This window comes from Alexandromys fortis, unplaced genomic scaffold (genome assembly GCF_014885135.2).
Source record: "Alexandromys fortis isolate MF-2015 unplaced genomic scaffold, M_Fortis_MF-2015_v1.1 scaffold_162, whole genome shotgun sequence".
Classification (NCBI taxonomy): Eukaryota; Metazoa; Chordata; class Mammalia; order Rodentia; family Cricetidae; genus Alexandromys; species Alexandromys fortis.
Window position 1 is genome coordinate 2,066,355 of NW_026068033.1, and position 8,463 is coordinate 2,074,817.

Sequence of the window (8,463 nt, forward strand, 5' to 3'; positions counted from 1 at the left end):
TTTTTGGTTTTTTGAGACAGGGTTTCTCTATAGCTTTGGTGCCTGTCCTGGAACTAGCTCTCGTAGACCAAGCTGGCCTCAAACTCACAGAGATCCGCCTGCCTCTGCCTCCTAAGTGCTGGGATTAAAGGCGTGTGCCACTACCACCTGGCAATATATACTTTTTTTTATATTTATTATTTTACTGATGTTAGCTAGAAGGTGGACACTGATGTTTAGCAATTACATATTGTGAAACAATCTGAATTCTTCTACCCACCAAGCACATAATGTTAGACCTAGAAGAGTCTTAGAATTCACCTAATCCAGTTTTCTCATTTTATAAGAAAAGCAGGTCCTGAAAGAAGGTTAAGCAACTCAATCAAATCACGTTAAAGGTATGACAAATGATTAGGGGTTCAGTAAAGACTTGGCTTGACTGGTTTTTGTTTGTTTGTTTGAAACAGGTTTCTCTACACAGTTCTGGCTGTCCTGAAACTCACTAAGTATTCTGGGCTGGCCTTGAACTCAAGGTCAGCCTGCCTCTGTCTCCAGAGTTCGTGAGCCACCAAGCCCCACAGTTGGTTTAATTGTATGCTCAGCAAATGGCAAATTTCCCCCAAGTACCATTTCATTTTATTTATTTTTGGCAGATACTGTACAGTGGTCGTCAGGAATAACTTGCTGCACATCAAACAGGGAGCATCAGAGACAGGTACTAAGTGTGATACTAGATTGAACAGAAAGAATCAAGCGTGCAAACGACTTTAAGCTCAGCACCTCACAGTTGGCTAAGTGCTGGGGGGGGGATGGGCAGGATGGTGAGTGAGCACCTGCCATATTAAAAACGCATGGTCCTGAGGAGAAAGACACTGAACACTGACATAAGGCAATGAAAGAAGTACTAGAGGATTACTAGATGTGAATTACTGGACGTTTAATTGTAAGGCGCGTTTTAGAAGTCATGGGAACCCCGATGTCATAAGCTAGGGGTCAGTGGATATTAGAGCTGTCTGGAATGCTGGTAGTTATGCTCACCGTGGTGAGGGGTGTCTCCGGGCGCTGTCAGTGCCGCTGCACCCCCTACTCACCTTCACAGACCGACGGGGCTCAGCGGCTCGCGGCCCCCGGCTGCGTCTCTGTGCTGGCACGCTCGCCCCGCTTCGGCCGCCTCTGCCGCGCTACACTGCGGAGCCCTTCATCATTCCTCGCTGCGACAGGCAGCCTCCCTCATCAGGGACACCAACCTCTTTTTACAGAACCATAACCCAGGGGGCAGAGGACAAACACCGGGGACGCCCGTTGTACCCAGGGGGCAACAGGCTCCGCCTCCACCCGCTTTCGAGGGCAGAGTTTGGACGGTTGGGATTATGGGAAATGTAGTTCTACAGCAGGTGCGGCGCGGGGGAGGGAGGGGTTGGGGCCTCCAGAGGAGTTGCAGCACCGAATGATGGGTTCGTGACTCGACTGTGTATGTGATTTGGAGAGCACCCGCCCTCGATAAATTGTTCTAGACGGAGGAAGATTAGGCTGTTTGCCCCTGTGGTACACCTGCACTGTCAGTAGGCTTCTTTTTTTCTTTCTGCTAGCCTTTTGGGTTGGTTGGAAGTTTGTTAGGTTTTTTTTTTTTTTTTTTTTTTTTTTTTTTTTTTTTTTTTTTTTTTTTTTTTTTTTTTTTTTTTTTTTTTTTTTGACACGCATCATCTCGCTTAGCCCAGGCTGGCCTTACACTCACTATCTAGTAGAGGAGGACATTGAGTTGCAGGCCTCTGCCTCCATCTAACAGTCCTTCGTCACTTTTTTAGAGGTTGCTGGGGATAGAAAGCCAAGGGCTTGAGCATGCTAGGCAAACACTCTCGGAGCTCTGTCAACTGTGCTACATCCCATGCCAGCAGCAACAACAGTCAGCGCTGCACATGGCCAGGCACTGGAATGGGGAGGAAAAAATGAGAGGTCTGTGGCTTTAAGTTCAATCATGGGCGGAACTAAACAAGCTCCCCTCCCACCTGGTATAGCAATTTCTTGATTATTTTTTAACAGCCCCCCCCCCCTTCTACTTTATGTGAATGGATGTTTTGCCTGCTTGTATATCTTTACACCGGGTGTGTGCCGTGCTCGTGAGGACTAGAAAAGGTTGTTCTGGGGTCATGGCGGCGGCGCAGGGCTTTAATTCCAGCATTTAGGAGGCAGAGACAGGTGGATCTGAATTCAAGGCCAGCCTGGTCTACAGACCTAATTCGGGACGGGACAGCCGTGGCTACACAAAGAAAAACAAACAAGCAAACAAACAAACAAGCAAATAGTAGCAGATGGAGGAGGAGGAGGAGGAGGAGGAGGAGGAGGAGGAGGAGGAGGAGGAGGAGGAGGAGGAGGAGAGAAGAGAGAAGAAGAAGAAGGTGGTTGTTCCTGAAATACAGTGTGAGCTGCCAGGTGGCAGGTGGGCTGGGACTCAATCCCTCTGATCCTCTGCAAGAATAAGGGCTCTTACCTGGCAGTGGTGGCACACAGCTTTAATCCCAGCTCTGTGAGTTTGAGGCCAGCCTGGCCTACAAGAGTTAGTTACAGGACAGGCCCCAAAGGCTATAGAGAAACCCTGTCTTGAAAAACCAAAAATGAAAACATAAAAAAATAAAAATATAAAAATAAGGGCTCTTCACCACTGTGTCAATTCCCAAGCCCTTATTTATCTATGTATTTATCTATGTATTTAGTTATGTATTTATTTAGACTTTACGTGCGTGGGTGTTTTGCCTGAACGTATGTATACCTTTACGCCAGTTGTGAGCCAAGTATGTTCCCAGGATTGAACCTGGGTTTTCCGAAAGAGCAGTCAGTGCTCTTATCAATTTATTCATTGCTGGGTGATAGTGGCACACACTTTTTTTGTTGTTGTTGTTATTTTCGAGACAGGGTTTCTCCGTAGCTTTTGGTTCCTGTCCTGGAACTAGCTCTTCTAGACCAGGCTGGCCTCGAACTCCCAGAGATCCGCCTGCCTCTGCCTCCCAAGTGCTGGGATTAAAGGCGTGCACCACCACCGCCCAGCGTGGCACAAACTTTTAATTCCAGCACTTAGGAGTCAGAGGCAAGTGGATCTCTGTGAGTTCGAGGCAAGCCTCGACTACAGAATTCCAGGACAGCCAGAGCTACACAGAGGAACCCTGTCAAAAAAAAAAAAAAAAAAAAAAAAAAAGTTATTCATTTTCAAGTTCCCTCTCGATTGTTTTTTAGAAACAAATAAAAACTTCTTGAGTTGAAAATCCTACTTTAGACAAGATACTACTACTCTATATAGTCAGAATACTGGTAAATAATAAATCTGGTGGCTGGAGAGATGCTCAACAGATAAGAGCACTGGTTGTTCTTCCAGAGGACCTGAGTTCTATTCCCAGCATAAACATGATGGCTCACGACTGTAACTCCAGTTCCAGGGCATCTGATGTCCTCTTCTGGCCCCAGTGGGCACTAGGCACATATGTGGTGCACAGACATACATGTGCACAAAATACCTATACACATAAAATAATAAAATAATAATTTTTTATTAATTATTATTATTATTTGGTTTTTTTGACACAGGGTTTCTCTGTGGTTTTGGAACCTGTCCTGGAACTAGCTCTTTTAGACCAGGCTGGTCTCGAACTCACAGAGATCCGCCTGCCTCTGCCTCCCAAGTGCTGGGATTAAAGGCGTGCACCACCACCACCTGGCTTTTTTTTTTTTTTTGGTAAAATAATAATTTTTAAAGTAGTAAATGTGGAACTATATGCTGACTCAGTAGCTAAGAGCACTTGTTACTCTCTCTTTTTTTTTTTTTTTTTTTTGATTTTCGAGACAGGGTTTCTCTGTAGCTTTTTTGGTTCCTGTTCTGGAGCTAGCTCTTGTAGACCAGGCTGGCCTCAAACTCACAGAGATCCGCCTGCCTCTGTCTCTCGAGTGCTGGGATTAAAGGCGTGCGCCACCACCGCCCGGCAACTTGTTACTCTTGATGGGGACCTGGGTTCAGTTTCCAGCACCCACATGGTGGTGACGATCATCTGACACAAGGGATTCAATGCCCTCTTTTGACCTCTATGGCACCAGGCACACATGTGGTGGATATACATATAGGCAGACAAAATGCTTTTAGATGTAAAATAAAACATATTTTAAAAAATAGTATATGAGTGTAGAATGAATAATAAAAACCCAGAAACAGAAACTGGGGTTCACCTTGAAAACAAAGCAGCCAAGCCACTAGAGAAGTCTTACCCCTACCAAGGCCAGGCAACCATAAACTAAGCAGACAGACTCGGTCTCCTTTCATTTCATATTCCCCTCTAGTGCTGGGATTAAGGGTGCACAGTGGTTCCTTAGTGATGGGATTAAAGGTGTGAGCCGCCACCACCTGGATTTATTTCTGCTTTGATCTTGTGTAGCCCAGGGTGACCTTGAACTCACAGAGATTCACCTGACTCCATCTCCCAAATTTTGGGATTAAAGGTGTGTGCCACCATTACTAACCTCTAGTGGTTTTAGCTTTGCCTCTGGTCTTCAGGCACGATTTATTTATCAAAATACAAATAATATACCACTGCAAATGTGTATTTAGTATTTGCTGCTTGCCAGGCATTGGGGTAACTACTCCTCTGTGTTAAAAAGTCCATGAAAAACAAACAAAGAAACAAACAACAGAAACAAAAACAAAACCCAAACAGCTCTCACCCCAAAAGGAATAAGAAGGCGTTTATTCTGAACTCTATGAATGAACTTGCCCGAGGAGCCAGGTTCAGCCTGCTCAGAATAATGTGTTCCACAGTGGAAGGAAGTACACGAGAGAACAAAGAAGGTCATAAATCCAGGTACTTACCGAGTCCCTGGGTGGGGACCACAGATTGGAGGCGCTCCAGTAGAGTGGAGAAAATGGGGTACAGGTTTCAGATGCTGGCTAGGTATGGTGGAAACCAGTAGTCAGCTACGGATGCATTGTGAAGCTTTGCATGATTGTTTGTTCAGTGAGACACTGGTCAGAGAGGAATGGCTTAAAAACAGAGCTAAGCCAGGAGTCTGGATAGATGGCTCAGTGGTTAAGAGCACTGGTTGCTCTTCTGGATGGACCCAGGTTCAATTCCCAGCACTCACATGGCCGCTCACATCTGTCTGTAATCCCCAGTTCCAGGGGATTTGACCCTCATGCCACTGTACATAATTAAAAAAAAACAACTAAACTAAAAGTAGCTCAAGATAAATTGGTTATGACTCTGTAACATTCTATTATTATTATTATTAGCATTATTATTATTAGTTTTTTTGAGACAGGGACTCTCTGTAGCTTTGGAGCCTGTCTTGGAACTAGCTTTTGTAGATCAGGCTGGTCTTGAACTCATAGAGATCCGCCTGCCTCTGCCTTCTGAATGCTGGGATTAAAGGTGTGCACCACTACCACCCAGCCTTTTATATTACTTTTTTTCAGAATAGGGTTTCTGTGTGTAGCCCTGGCTGTCCTGGAGCACACTTTGTAAACCAGGCTGTCCTCAAAATCACAGACATCCACCTGCCTTTGCCTCCCAAGCGCTGGAATTAAAGGCATCTGCCACCACCACCTGGCATTGTTCTGGCTCTGTAACATTCTAACTCTGCATTACCAAGAGGTTCTCATCAGTCAAGAGAACTAGGTTCTCCTCAGTCAAGAGAACTGATGAGAACCAAGAGGCATGGGCTTTAGTTTCTAAATCCTTGCAACAGCACTATGACATAAGTGGTATTTCGTTCTCTGCTTACATATGAGGAAGTAATCATTGCCTCAGACACTGATCTTGTGAGAATTATGTAATGCATGTGGATCATTTGGCACGAAGCCTTGCACATGGAGCAATATTTTTTTAGACCACAAACTTTCCCTTGAATGCAGAAATCAAGGCATCTTTCAAATCCTATGGCAGAAACATCAGGTAGGTGGGTGCTCACACCATTGGTTTGAGTGTAGATTAGCCAGAGAACTTGGCAGAAGACTGGCAGAGTCTGCTAAGGCTGAAGACGTCCATACTTGGTGCCCCAGTAATTCTACTTCTAGGCACGTGCAGAAAAGCAAAGATAAGGTCAGCAGTAGTTATTAGGATAGCACTAGACTTGAACTGCTCAGATGGCATCAGCGGAATGAAGAGCTGTGGTATTTCACACACCCAACTGTGATTCAGAAAAACATACGATATGGATTTTACATCAATGTGAGCCAACAAAGCTAAAGACAGAAAGTGTACACATATCTTGTGGTATTCCATTATACAGATGTTGATGCCAACACACACACACACACACACACACACACACACACACACACACTTGGCTCAAAGGGAATACAAGGTTATTTATTCTAAAGGCAAGCAGAAGTGTCCAAGAACAGACTTAGATTACCCCCAAAATTCACATCCCAGCATGGTAACAGTTTCATTTTGTTTTTATGGTAACAGAACAAAGAAAATTACCAGTTAAGTCTCTCAAATACATTATTGGAAACATCTGCCTGGGATCTGTTGTAGGCTGTTTGTGTTAAAGCTAGGAGTCTGCTTGTTCCAGAAGGATTGTAGTCTCAAACGTGTTTGATCACTCATAGACGTGGGTAAGACATGGCAATCTAAGGGCCTAAGCTAGCCTAAGAACATTTGCCTCTGGAGAGACAACATTCCAGCTCTCCTGTCATTCAGAGCAGGGCGTCCGCCTTGTGGAAGGAACCTGTAAAAAAGGTGTGGCTCTTCTTTGGGAACTTCAGTTCACATAAAAGCAGGCAAAGCCAATTAATAGCAGTCAGCTTTATTTCCAAACAGAAATCCCTAAATCACTTGCTTATTTTAAATATATATTTGAGACATGCTCTCACTACGTAGCCATGGCTGGCCTCAAACTCAGAGATCCACCTGCTTCCATCTTCCAAATCCTCAGTTTAAAGGCATGTAAAACCAGCCCTGAACCAACTACTTAGTAGAGAAATCTCAATGGAAAGATAAGTAGGCAGAACAACAAAGGACTGCTTCCCCCGAGGGACGACAGAGGACAAGGACCCAGAGGCTCTGCAGAGCGTCGGTGGACATCGCCTGAGCTCTGAGGTGTGGCAGATGGAGTGATGTGGTTGTGAATCTATGCCTCGACAGAAAAACTTCAGATACGAATGTATTTGAAAAAAGTTCAGTATATTCCATATACTGAAGTGAGGTCAGCTTGGCTAACATGAGACCCTATCTAAAATCACATTTGAGAACCAAAACCAAAATCACGTATCTGAAAACCATGTAAGCTGATGTAAAAGTTTATTTTATTTTTTATTATTTAGTTTTTTGTTTGTTTTGAGACATGATCTCACTATGTAGGCCTGGCTGTACTGGAACTTGCTCCGTAGACTAGGCTGGCCTTCAACTCAAGAGATTACCCTGCCTCTGGAAGGCTGGGATTAAAGGCCAGTGCCAGCACACCCCATCTCAAAAATATATTTAAAAAAATGAGTGATAATGCCTAAGAACCTTCTTTTTAGCATTATTTTTCACTTCCAGTGAAAAAAATAACTAGGAAGAATTAACTATTAAACTTTCTTATTACATTATATATTGTACTTTAATAATTTACTTTACTTTTGGAGATGGATCTCACTCTAACCCTGGTTGCCCTGAAACTCTGTAGACCAGGCTGGCTTTGAACTCAGAAATCCACCTGCCTCGGCCTCCCAAGTTCTGGGATCAAAGGCATGCGCTACCACATTTGGCTTTGAAAACTTTACACTTTTTATTTATTGTATGTGTGTTTCAGGAGGGGAATTGTTATATATGGCGCATGCGTGTGGAATATTTGCCTTCTCCTATCGTGTGGAACCTGGGACTGAATTCAAGTTGTCAGGCTTGGAGGCAGGAGCCTTTCTGAGCTGAGCATCTCCCTGGTCCCCTGCATGTTATCTGTAGATTAATTAAGACAGTCACTTAACATCCTGAGAATTTAACTCCCATGAAACGACTCTCACCCTCCAGAACGTCTGTCTTACTTAACCTTTGGGAACTCAAATCCTTTCCTTTGATTGACACCCCTACCCCACCAGAGCCTTTTGCCGGAACAGTGTGTAATCAAAGGTGGATCAGTTCTGAGTAGACTAACAGAACCAAATGATCTCCGTAGTAAGCGATAAATACCCATATTTACTAACTCAATAATGTCTTCATAATTTAATTTTCCTTTTTTTGTTGTTGTTCTTTGAGATAGGGTTTCTCTGTAGCTTTGGAGCCCGTCCTGGCCTCGAACTCACAGAGATCCATCCGCCTGCCTCTGCCTTCTGAGTGCTGGGATTAAAGGCGTGAGCCACCACCACCTGGTTTAATTTTCCTTTTTACCACTGCACTCCAATGGCGGCTCACATTCAGCGTCTAAGGAAAATTCTGTTGTGTGTGTGACTATCACCAGGCCAAGCAACTCCATTTTGGGAGTTCAGCTGCGGATACCTGCACCTGGGCTTGTTCACAGCCCCTCGCG

General features: G+C 44.4%; 1 protein-coding gene across 1 annotated transcript in view; it reads right to left on the reverse strand.

Moving 5' to 3' along the window:
* Dnajc28 (DnaJ heat shock protein family (Hsp40) member C28) overlaps positions 1-1,308 on the reverse strand; it is a 5,362-nt gene extending 4,054 nt beyond the window's left edge. Inside the window, exon 1 of the mRNA XM_050164817.1 lies at positions 1,071-1,308. The gene's annotated coding sequence lies outside the window, so the exon portion shown is untranslated. The remainder of the gene's footprint in view (positions 1-1,070) is intronic.
* Between the last annotated feature and the right edge of the window lie 7,155 nt (positions 1,309-8,463).